Here is a 13370-nt window from a genome sequence, read left to right as displayed (position 1 = left end):
CAGCCTGCTTCTTGGTGGCTTCTTCCTCTCAAGTGTAGGTTTCACCTTTCTTGGTCTTGTTAGGTTAGTTACCACTTTTTTCCCTTTCTAGCTTCCCAAATATTGTTGACTTCTTTCATTTGCTGTTGCATCTTTCCTTATTTTCTGTGTCCTTATGGATTTTATATTTCTAAAACAACTCTAAGTTTTTTTTTGTTTGTTTGTTTTGTTTTTTAAATATATCTTTATTGATTTCAGAGAAAGGAAAGGAGAGGGAAAGAGAGAGATAGAAGCATCAATGATGAGAGAGCCATTGATCGAGCCCCCAACCCGGGCATGTGCCCTGACCGGGAATCGAACCCCGATCGCCTGGATCCCAGGTCGACGCTCAACCGCTGAGCCACGCCCGGCTGGGCATAACTCTAAGTTTTTAAGGTGAGGTATCAGGAAGGAGTCAGGGTTAGTCATGCTTAACCGAAGGCCTGCTTTCCACATTTTTTACTTTAAAAAAATTATATAATATATATTTTTATTAATTTTAGAGAGAGGAAGGGAGAGGGAGAGAGAGACAGAAGCATCAGTGATGACAGAGTCATTGATCTGCTTCCTCCTGCTCGTCCCCCATTGGGGATCAAGCCTGCAACCTGGGCATGCGCCCTGATGGGGAATCCAACAGTGACCTCCTGGTCTGTGGGTCAGCGCTCAGCTGCTGAGCTACGCCGGCTGGGCACATTTCTTACATTTTTAAAATTTGGGGTTTTTAAAATTAAGAATTAAAATACAGATATGCCAGGCAGTTGTATAGCTCTATTGGCTATGAAATTAAGCTTTATACATGGGCACCTTTTTTATCACTGGTTCCTATTGTGTTGGCAGGGGTTTGATTCCTGAGACCTATTGCAAACCCTGCAACTCCCTCCCCTCTCCTCCCTGCAAGCCTAAGATAGTGCCACTGTTTCGGGACATGCTCTGTGCTACTGCAGCAATTTTCATAGCAATGAGAACCTGGCCCTTCCATGGGAAGTGATTTGGGGAAGCAGACTGCTACCTAGAAATTTTGTAAAAGTTTGTTACTCGAGGTGCAGTTGAAGTATTTCCTCCTCTGTGCAATTTCTCTGAGTGCCCTAGGCAGCGTTAATTACTCCTGCGCCATGGCATCCCTGAATAATTGTTTTATTCTATTATGTTAGATATCTCTATCTACGCTGGGTATCTACATTACGGTATATGTTCTGTCTTGATCTTTCTGTCTTAGACGTAGTGTTTTTCAAAGTTTGAAGAACATTCTGATAGCTTTTGGTCCACGGTAGGTAATAAATAATTATTTACTAAATGAATAAATAATCCATCTGGATTGACTGAATTTTCTGTTTTCTGGCAAAAATACTGTCATTGTGCCCTTCATCACCAATGTCCATTGGAAGCTGTGCTAGAAATTGTTAAATGCTTTTTGCTTGTTACTGTGAGTCAGTTCTGTGTGGTGATTTGCGGTGTGGCCAGAATGTCTGGGTTCAAAAAATCTAGAAAGTTTCTTAGCCTCTCTGTGCTTTCGGTTTCTTTACCTATAAAAGAGAGATAATAGTAATAGCTACCATGTAATGTGAGGATTACAGTAATATATCTGAAGTACAAGATTAATGCCTGGCACATTGTTTTGTAGTGAAGTGGAACCTGATTACAATAGATAATGATTTTTGATAAAAAAAATCTAAGTAAAATGACAAAACTAGCTATTATTAAAAATATTTAGCTCTTTGAATTTTGTTTATGAACATGTTCTTAAGTGAGCTCCATGGGCAATAACGATTATCGCACTTAGATAATAACTTAAACTGGGAAAAATAATGTCTTCAGTTTGTTGTATACCTACTAAGATACTATATTCTTTAAATATAAGATATCCAAACTCTTTTAAACATAAGGAAATATATTGAATGGCAGTGTCAATATTCATGCTCTTCTCTCCCTAAAAAGAGCTATGCAGCCCATTAATGAACTTGGTATTTGGCACAGTTGTTGTCTTCTGATTGGGGAGAATTTCATTCTATTTAATTCTCCCTTCAGACCCATGTACTGAGGGAAGAGAAACCTTCTTCGTTCATTTAGCAGTCATTGAACACTTGCTCATGTGCCTAGGCATTCTGGATACAAGGGAGTAAGGCATGGTGGTTTCTTTCAAGGAACCATCATCTCTTCATCATTTCAGTAATATTAAAATCAGATGTTCTGGCAGGATGTATTCACAACTGTTTGACCCAGAATTCCATTTATAATACTTTATAAAGGGAATAAAAATGTGCACAGAGATTTATATGTACAAGGTGTTCATTAAAATATTAATTATAAAGGCAATAAAAAGAAATGAATTTTAGTACTTCCATTATATTTTCTAGATTTTCAATTAGAAACATGTTATTACTTAAATAATTAAAATTTATTTTAAAAATTCTGTTCTGGTGGATTTACATGAGTGGGTGGATAGAGGGTAGGCCCATTGTTGAATTCCATGATCAGCTAACTAAAAGGCAGTAAAGTGCTCATGTCCATGTTAGATCCCTAGTTCCACCACTTATTGTATGTATCACTCTAGCAAGTTGGTGGTTTAAAATTCTGTAAACCTGTTTTGTTTTTTTTCTATATATAAAATGGGCCATAATAAGTAGTTATGAAGTTTGTTGTTAGGATTAAATGAAAGAGTGTATGTAACCTAGGAATATAAAATAAGAAATAGCTCAGTAAATATTTGAGGCTCTTGCTGTTACTGTATTTCCTTATACCCATTCCCTCCTTAATAGTTTTTCTCCATACCCTTCCTCTAGTCAGTCCAAATCAGGAATAGCAGTGGTTTGTTTGGTCTGACAACTCCCATTGCTTTGTAATAGTTAGTGTTCTAGAGGTTTCTGATGCTTTTGCCAAGCTCCGCAGGGCTGTCACCTGTTGCCTATGTTGGCCAGTTTTTTTTTGTTGTTTTTTTTTTAATAAATCTTTTTCTTTTTTTTTTAAATATATCTTTATTGATTTCAGAGAGGAAAGGAGAGGGGGAGAGAGAGAGAGAGAGAGGTAGAAACATAATGCTGAGAGAGTCATTGATCCACTGCCTCCTGCACTCCCCTGACTGGGGATCGAGCCTGCAGCTTGGGCATGCGCCCTGACAGGGAATTGAACCCCATCGCCTGGATCCTAGGTTGACACTCAACTGCCGAGCCACTCCTGGCCGGGCTGGTGGCCAGTTTTGAAGGAGGGGAAATAGCAGTACATGTGCCTTGGGGTTGCCATACTTGCTGTAAGCCTTCTTTTGCCTCTTTATACTCATTCTCTTCCTGTTCTCTTTTGGGGTTTATGTACTTTTTGTTCTTGTACTTTATTTTGATAGAAGTCTGTTAGCTCCTTTTTAAAAAAATGTTTTGGCTGTTACTGTTGTTGTTTTACAGCATAAATTACTCTTCATAATAAGGTAGTAATTCTGAGCTAGCGTAGGTATTTTTCAGCCCTGCTGCTTATAGGCCTCTTACAAGAATCAAACATAGCTAGTCTGTAAGGCCGATTTGGCCATGACTCATTTAAAGAAGATTAGATTTTGTGTGAACTTTTTCTTCTTACTCCCTTGAGTAGAAAGTTCCTGCTATCTATGTTCAGTATAAGGCAACCAAATGCACAGGCACTTTTCCATAAGGGATTGTGGGTCCTTTAGGGCAGATAGTTTATGACCAGAAAATGTTTTTTGTTTGTTAAATGGCATACATTTAAATCCATGGTTTTCAGGTATGAGTTATGTTCTGAGGGCATGCACTAAATAACAACCAGTAAATTATAATTGGTGATTAATGAAATAGCCCTTAGCATACAATGCAAAAATGATTTTACTTTTTAATACATTTTGGGAATTACATAGAAATGAGCTCATGGACATCATAAAAAAGTTTTACTCTTTTTGATGAGTTTATCTACATTAATAAGTCCAAGATATTTTATAAATTAACATAAATCAGAATTTTATTTATATTAAAAGCTGTTAACGGTTGGATTTTGAAATGACTTGTCTTGGATTTACTAATTTTTTTGTTATTTTAAATGTAGGAATTAATATCATATGATGTTGAATTAACTTTATTTTGACTTAATTTGAAGGACAAGCTGAAGATGTTTTAATGACATCACCCAGCTAGAAATTAGAAGATAGGTTCCTTGGGTAAGTTGCTAACTCTCAAGACCTGAACTATTTCTGTCCTATAACAAAGCTCTAATGCATGATTGTCAGGAATCCTAAAATTCTATGCCTCCCCAATCTCTGCCAAAATTCAGGGTTTTTAAAAATTGTATTTTTAATGTTAGGTAGATAATAGACATCAGTATACATTTCTAGTGCTTGATTTTTTTTTCCACCCTAAATTTTATTGTGAAAAGACTATCACTTAAAAAAAAAAAAAAGCTATGTTTGGTTTTGTTTAGATTGTTCTTTTAATCATGAAAACATAGTTTCAACTCTATATTGTGACTTGCTTCTGAGATTTAGAAAACACATTTAATCCCCCAGTTTCTCTCTCCCCATAAACTTTGTATCACATTTATATTGACAAATTAATATAAAGAAATACATACAATTAATGGATTTGAGCACATTCTAGACAGTAGGGAAAGCAATACTGAACTATAAAATAGCCCTGCAGAGAAACCTAGCAGAGGAAGAGGAGCGTGTTTTACATACTGAAAAATCAGCCTATGGCAACAAGGCACTGACTTGCTATGTACTGTTTCAACAGAGAATTGAATAGTTTTGTTATGTGGATTCTTTACTGAGTTGTTAAAACAAAAGAGGAATATTTAAGGCCTTTTGATAATAACTGAAAAATGTTTACCCTAAAATGACCCTCAAGAGGCAGAGGGAATTCCTTGGTTATATAACCTCAAGTGAAAAGCTCCTGCTGGGAAGAAAGCTGTAGACAGTGGTTTTAGGCATGCTGGGATAATTTCTGTTACCTCAGTGGTAGATATCCTTGCAGATAGGTGTTTTCCTTGTCATCACTTCTCTCTTACTGTGTTCCTTTGAAATAAATTTAAAGTTGATTAGATGTTTCTCATTCTAAATTAGGAAAATGATTATTCAAAATGGATAAAAGTAAGTTTTCCAAGACTTCACAGGATAAATTCATTGGTTGAATGTGAACAACACTTTTGTGTTTCTTTGGAGATATTAAACATAAGCTTTTTTCCCTCTGTGCAGGTGGGGCAGGTGAGGTTAAATGTTACCCCTACCTGATGTGTCAGTCAGAATTCTTGGTGGCAGTAAAATCCAATTCAAGCATATCATATATTTAAAAAGCATATTGTGTAGAGCTCAGTGGTTCATCAAATTGTTGCAAGGGTTAGAGAACAAGATTAGGACTAAGCAGCCAGAAACAGTGCCCCAAATCACATTGCACAATGATTCCCATGAGGATGCCAGCACCATCTAGAGACAGACTGACAGACGCCACAGCCTGCCCCAGTGACACTAGCTCTGGATGACTCTAAATGCTGCCACCTCTGCCCTGGACTTGACCTGGCTGCAATTATCCCACCATCAGTGTGTGGGAGAGTTCCTTCTGGTCGCTACTTTTCCTGCTCACTAGTTGCCCGTTTCTAGTCTGGGCTGGACATGTGTGTTTGGCAGAGCCTATGTGTAGGACATGTGGGAAACTGTTTGACCTTTTGAAACCATAAGATGAGGGGAAGTTCTCAAATTTAAGATGTGGAAAACTATTTGCCCTTCTGAAATCATAAAGTGGGGAAGTTCCCAAACTTAAGAAGGGAAAGTTTAGATGCTAGGCAGACAGAAAGAATGAAAGATGTTCACTGCAAGTGATGTTTTAGATGTAATACGTGTTGAGCCTTTACTATGTGCTAGGCACTGTGCTAAGTGCTTACAAGCATTATCACACATCATCCCCACATTAGACATGGAGTAATAGACCAAGAGAGAGTAAAACCTACCCAAATTCATAATCAATCAGGGCAGAGCTAGGACACAAACTTAGAACTATGATTCCAAAGATTTTGCTCATAATCTCTGTATTAAACTGTATTAATTTCCCCCTGATATATTTAACGCAAAACCCTGTAAATAAATCTGTTAGACTGACTACTAATTTTAAAATGTAATGTATGGTATGTATATGTATTTAGGCATTTTAAAGGAAGTTGAAAATTTGTGGCTTGAATTTTATCTATTTTTAACTAATTGAATAATTTCTGATTCTTTTTTTCATTTTGTGACTTATTGTAATTCACTTTGCCATTGAGTGTAAGAGAGACAGGTCAACAAGAAGGAGAGGGGACATAGAGTGATGAAGACCAAGGCAGGGACTAGTATGGAAAACAAACATGTAAATAAGTAATTGTGACACACACACACACACACACACACACACACACACACACACGAGAGGCAGACAAATACATATATTGAAGGACTGGTAACAACACATTATCCTACAAAGTGTTATATTCTTTATATCCTTTGTTATTTGTAATGGTTGAAAACAATGAAACTTTCCCTCTGTTTAGGAAAGCTGTTGAGGCCTTTTTTTTTTAAGTTAGAATTAATGCTATCTCTAGAATAAACTGTAAGTTTTAAGCCTCTGTACCAGTTTGTATTTTAAATTGACTTATGTACTTCTATTTGAAAGCTAAAAAAAAATATGTGATATCTAGGAGTAATAAACAGGAGCTGCTATTTAACTTGGGACATATCCAACCAACTTGGTTTTGGGGGAAAAGTCATAAAGACAAACTCCCATAGTTACTATGATGTCAACCATGCCAGAGTATTTCTTCATAAATTTCTTGTTAATTATTCCTTTAGTACAAGCCTGTCTGTACTGCAGATTTTTTTATGCTACCAAAGCAGTGTTTTATAATGATGTAATTATATTCACTTGTGCCTTTGGGACTAAATGGGCAGCTATAATTTTTGTTAAAGTGAGTAGATCAAGTGCCCTTCCACACACATACTCTTGTAGACTGTCTACATGTGGGTTGAGTGCTAGAGAAGTACTTGATATAAGGTAAATGCCCATGAAATTAAAAGTGATTTTTGTCCCCTTTAAGTATTACATTTTTAATACTGAATATACTATGCTTTTTGTCCTTAACCTCCCCACCTGATCTTTCCTAGGATATAAATTTTAATTTGAGAACTCTTATTTCTCTATGAATTTTTGTTTTTGGTCCAATGCAGGCTGTATACAAAGGATTTTTGTATAAATGCAGCTGATGTTATACACTCTGGTATTCCAGTACTTTACTTGAGAGATAGGCTTCTTTTATGAACTGTTCTAGTGGACCAGCAATCCCTCAGATGGGCAATAGTCCTTTTATTAAGCTATCAGGTTGGCATATACATCGTTTCTTATCTTTTTTTTAAAATTCTCACCTGAGGGCATGTTTTTACTATTTTTAGAGAGAGAGGAAAAGAGAGGGAGGGAGAGAGAGAAACATTGACGTGAGAAACATCGATCGGTTGCCTCCTGTATCCGCCCCGACCAGGTATTGAACTGCAACCTGGGTATGTGTCCTGACTGGGAATTGAACCTTCAACCAGCTGAGCCACACTGACCAAGGCCACAGTTTCTTACCTTTATGAACATTAGCTAATGGTGAAGTTAATTTAGCCATCTATAGAAGAAATGCCATGCTGGGCCAGAGCATTGATCCCTGTAGCCCAGGCTGTGCTAAAGAGCTGCACCCAAGGAAACAGGTTACTTACTAGAATTCTGTCATTCCTACAGGACTCATGGGCCATTTCTATTTTCCCTTAACTTACATACTCAGAATTTATGCATTCGTTTAAACTCTTCAACATTGCAGTCTGTTCTGGTTACATATGTATGTATTAAGTTAAATTACCTATTATAGATTTATTGGAATAAATGATTCTGGGGGGAAATACCACTTATAATGTGAACTTCAGTTCTTTCCTTGCTTATAAGCTGCTTCAGTTTCTTCACCTGTAAAATATAAAATGATATCACAAGCGTATTTTTTCCTACTCTCAAAATCTGTTCTCTTATTTCTAATACAGCCAATTTATGAGGTTTGTCTTTCTCATCTTCCTTCCTAGCATTCCCCTCCCCACATGCTATTTAAATATAGAATATCAAGCAAGTTTGTTATGTATAATGAAGACACATATTATGGAGGGCCACTGAATTCCTTTGAATTATCTGATGGCTGTAACTAAAAGTTTTGTGGATATTAGGAAAAACAGAATTTTGTAGCTACAGTTTAGAGAAAACAGATACAGCTTGTATTCAGTATTTGGGATATGGATTTACTGAAGGTCCTTTTATGAGACATGAATTCTACTCTTCAGTTTGTTGGAAACCGTTTGAAGACATTGGTCATTCCTTCTCTGATACCCCAATATGGATTTCAGAACTATATAGACCAATCTATTATCTTATTTAGTCTTAGTGCTAGCACTCAAAGTGGTTTGTTGTTGAGAAAGAAACACTGAAATCCTAAAGTTGGGGGGGGGGGGGGAGGTGGTTGTATTTGTAATTGGTGTCCTGGGGGAGAGTATGCCCTCCCCATCCCTCTGCCTCTCTTCATCATTCTTAACCATCAGTGCAATGAATTAAGATTGTGAGGGAGATTTTTTATAAGTGTTAATTTATGTTGAAAGTTCCCAGGACATAATCAAGTACATGTTCCCCCCACTATCTGAAAATAATGTTCCTATAAAACCTTTATAAGCTGAAATGGCGTAAAGCAAAGAAGCAATTACTGTTAATTTATATGAAAAAATGTTTGAGTGTTCCCAGATCCCCCAAATAACCTACCAAATCATACCAAATAATATATAGAACTAAAATAACACTAACATATAGTAAAAGCAGCAATGGTATAAATACACACCATGCTTTCTTTGTACACCCATCAGTACGCTCAGTCAAGAGACTTTCCATTTTATCCATTATTGAAGACACCGCTTTGCTACCAGCAGAACCAATAGGAACTTCAGCAGCTTTCAAAATTTTTTTCTGAGGTGAAGAGTAGAATGGTGGATGCAGGCAAGGAGCTTGGGGGCACCACTCTGGTTGTTTGGGGTACACACTGCCTCTGTGATGGCTCACTGCAAAACAAACGAATGCTGATTTTGCTTTTTGCCTTTTTTTGTAAAAGTAAAAACTCTCTTCAGTTTCTTTCAGTTATAAAACAGGTACAGCAGGTCCTCAAATGACGTCATTTCATTCTGTGTTTCATTCAGTGTCATTTCACTGTAACATTGAGGAGATGCTGGAAGAACTTAACTCTTGATTATATCAGTTAGCTTTTGGTAAAATTAGTTGTTATACATCATTTTACCACAGTTCCAAGAACCTATCCACAGTGTTAAGTGAGGACTTACTGTATTCAGATCTTTCGTAAAAGTGAAATGGTGTAACTCGAACTTTCAAAAAGTTGGGGATACTTTCACTTAGAGACTAACATATTTATGTATGTAGGCCTTTGAGAAACTTAAAGCCATTAATTTGTTGAATGTCTCCTATGTAAAACAGTAAGTTGTTTAAATGGCATGTTTTTAATCATTGGGTATGATTTGTTCCAAGGAATTTTCAGATATTTTTCCAAATATCTGAGGACCTAATTAGTGCAGCAAGTCCACACTTCCTGGGTAGTGTGTGTCTTGATAGTTAAGTAATTCCCTTTTTATTTTACAATAAGGATATTACTTTTACTGTGTGATAGGCAGTGTCTGCATCTAATAATAACCAATAAGCTTACAATAATGATAATGACGTGTTAAAAGTCAGGTTCCGTTGAGTATAAAGAACAGACTCCAATAAGTGTTATTCCATAGTGTCAGGAACTAAAGTGTTCCACATGGAAGAATTTTCCAAAAAAGAAAAATTAGTAATGATAACTAATAATTTTTCTGTAAATTTTAAGAAATTGGTAGAATACTAATGTGTGTATTTATCTATATCTATTATGAAGAAAGAGAGAGAAGTACTTCAAACATCCAGAAAAAGTACAGAAACTATTTTGATGAATAGCTGTGTTCCCACTCTATTAAAGCTTAACATTTCTTCCTAGACTTCTCAGAGTGTAATGGAATGGCCATTACTTAGAGGTGATTAGGTTAATCGTGAATGAATACTAATTAGTAAGTTGTGCTGTGCTTAGCTTACTCTTTTTTAAAAAAAATATATCTTTATTGACTTCAGAGAGAGGAAAGGAGAGGGAGAGAGAGAGAGCTAGAAACATCAATGATGAGAGAGTCATTGATGGAGCCCGCAACCGGGCATGTGCCCTGACCGGGAATCGAACCCCGATCACCTGGATCCTAGGTCGATGCTTAACCGCTGAGCTTAGCTTACTCTTACACAGTTCACTTAGACCTAAATGTAGCATATTCTTCTGATTCGTCCCTTAATGCCACAGTTTTCTTACTAATGTGTAACAGTAAACCTTTCCCATTTGCCCTTTGATCTAAAGAAACTTTGGAGGAATGGAACAAATTTCTTAAATGAGTAGCCTGGATTTATGTTACTCCTATGGGGCGAATGTGATATTTATGTCTAATAATTGTATTCTAGTTTACTGCAGATTATACTGTTGATAAAGAAAGACAGCTTTTGCATCCTGGTGTTGTCCCTTTCTGGTCTGCACAAGATATCTAACTGCTCTATGTGCTTTGTTAATACCTTTCCCATAGGGGAATTCTGAGAATTGTGAGCTAATGTAAATATCTGGCACACAACTTGCTCAATAAAAGTTACTTTAAAATCACCAGCCTTCTTTCAAGTGATTGGACTTGTTAAAGTCTGATTTCCAAACGAGTGGGGGCATTTCTGCAAAAATAAAGAGTTCTTCCCTCCTCCCCAGACAAAACAGATTTTAAAATTTCATCCTTCAACTCTTACGACGCCTGCTAATTGTTTTCCTTGTCCTCTTGGTTTATTTTTGTACCTAAGGTCTGATAGGCACATAACAAGTGCTTTGTGAAACTTAAACTAAGTGAAAAGAAATTGTTCAGATGAAAGGTATGTGGATAAGTCAGTTTTGGGGCAATTCTAGAGAACTCTTGCCAGAACTGGTATCTTTGTTTTGGTCTTCAGAGACTATTAAATGTGATCACTGAGTCATACTTGCTGTTTTCTCTGTCCCCTGGCTATCTCTCTTAAGACCCTGAAGCTTGGCAGCCATAAGATGTTTAAAACAGAGTAGGACTTAACCCAGGGGAAGTTTGTTTATTTAAAGAAAAATAATTAAGTTCAAACATCCCAACCATGTCATAGCTAGTCTAGTCATGTTAGAGTTAGTGAGTTCTTTTGATTCTTTCTGGTGGTCATGGTGCCTGAAGGTAACAGATACTTGAAAGTAGTTAAAACTTTTTCTGAGATTTCTTGGAACTTTATCATATAATCCTTAACAGAAATCCTTAAAGGAATGGGAGGAAAAGGACTGCCATTTATTTTGCTAGTTGTTGTTTCTTAATGGGACCCATTTAATTCAAATCTTTAACCCCCTCTTTTCTAGTGTTACGAAATAGGTGATTTAAAAGCAAAACAAAACAGCAACAACAAAAAAAACCAAAACAAAACCACACTATAGTAGCTGTATCTTTATTAATTCTTTGAAGTTGGGACCGTAGGAATCTTTTAAAGAGTATAGTTCTATAGATGTTTAGACACAAAGATATGAAAATTGATGACTTTTGTGTTTCAAGTGATTGTCATCTCCAAACTTTATGACTGATTTCTCCTAGCATATTCTCTCCCAGATAGGAAAATCTGAGGCAGAGGTTTTGGGCTTGCCTAGGGTGCCAGGGCATATCTCTGTGACGAGATAACTGGTAAAAACTGAGTCCTAAGGGAGATGGGGGAGGAATAAGCCAGAGGGAAAAACAAATCCTGAGGCCCTGAGAACATGCTTGATGTGTTTAAGGACAGGAAAGAGACCAATGTGGCTAGAGTGGAGTGAACAGGAGGGAGGATGGTAGGAAGTGGGTTAGAGAGATGGGGAAGGGAAATACTAGGTCAGAGTCCTATTCCTTTGTAAGGACTTTGGCTTTTAGACCAGCAAGGTCGACTCAATTCGAGGGTTTTGAGCAGAAGGACATGACACGACTTTCTTTTGAAAAGGACTGATCTGACTGATTTGTTGAGGTGAGCACGGGAGGGGGAGGCTGGGAGATCAGATAGGAAACTATTATGGAAATGCAGATGAGATAGAGGTGGCTGGGACCATGGTGGTAGGAGTGGTAATGTGGATATCATTTGAAACTGGAGCTCCCAGGATGAACACTTAATGGACAGTGATGATTCTTCTGTACATAATATCTGGTTGACCAATTTTTAATGATGTTAAGATTAATCACTGGGTTCAAGTTTTGTCAACCTGATTTAGCCGTTATAAAGTTTCCCATCAGCTTTTATACCTAATGGTTTTAACAATCATTGATCTTTTTAAAATATCCATTATTTCATTAGGGGTTACAAAATGCTGATTTTTCTAATCCTCTCATTCCTTCTATATTTACTTTTGGGATCCTATTAAAAAAAAGAGCTTTCATTTATTGATTTTTTGATTACCCTGGGGTATTTTTCATATAAGAAAGCCAGGATAAATGCTTGACAATTCCCCTTTATCAATTTTCAGATAATAAGTTAGTGCCCTAGTAACTTCCAAAGATGACCATGAATTTTTTTTATATGTTTAATGTTTCAGTCAATGATAGTTTGATGTTCATTTGATTTTAAAACATGTCTTCAAAGTAAAAATTATTAGATATGTTCTGAGAAGTCTTCCATTTCTATCCCTTCTATACTATTTTCTCTTTTCTCTGTAGATAACTGTTTAAAAATTGTTTCAGCTTATCCTTCCACTGCTGCTTTTTGAAAGAAAAAAAAAAGTCTGTATTAATATTTGTACTCCCCCAGTTTTTTACAGAAAGAGTAGCATTTTGTGGATGGACGAAAAGGAACTCCTGGGTTCCTTGAGGATTATTTTTGAGACCTGTCAACTTTTCTCTCCTTATGAAAGATTTTCTGTTACATTCTTAGCTGTTTTCACAACCAGTGCTTTGAAAGAACATATATATTTAAAAAAGAAAGACCCTCATGGACACCGTTTGGCAATTTTTAGCAAAATTGCATATCCAGCAATTCTCCTTCCAGGAATCTTTCCCAAAAGTTGCACTAACAAAATTACAAAGTGACATATGCCTTTGTACTGTTCCTTGAAGGTTGGGATCATGTCTTGTCTTTTAATTAGGGACTTTGTTTATTGGAGAACAAAGCAATAAAGTTGATGTAGTTGGTGTTAACATCAGTGGTGTATATGTGGAAGAGATGCCATTTTGACACTTAGCTGTTTTGAAATACTATAAGGTTAAATATGTAGTT

At 36.5% G+C, this 13370-nt stretch overlaps 1 long non-coding RNA gene across 2 annotated transcripts in view; it reads left to right on the top strand.

Annotated features, from left to right (window-relative positions):
* Positions 1 to 13370, top strand: part of LOC308552943 — a 74905-nt gene that overhangs the window by 32512 nt on the left and 29023 nt on the right. Inside the window, exon 2 of one of the 2 annotated variants that reach the window (XR_013998160.1) lies at positions 4108 to 4168. The exons of the other annotated variant lie outside the window; for it this stretch is intronic. This is a non-coding gene — a long non-coding RNA (uncharacterized lncRNA). The remainder of the gene's footprint in view (positions 1 to 4107; positions 4169 to 13370) is intronic. 2 annotated transcript variants of the gene reach the window in all.

The sequence above is a fragment of the Miniopterus schreibersii genome (assembly GCF_964146895.1).
Source record: "Miniopterus schreibersii genome assembly, chromosome: 2".
Lineage (NCBI taxonomy): Eukaryota > Metazoa > Chordata > Mammalia > Chiroptera > Miniopteridae > Miniopterus > Miniopterus schreibersii.
The sequence above is the reverse complement of the archived record's forward strand: the minus strand, read 5'-3'. Positions and strand labels throughout refer to the sequence as shown.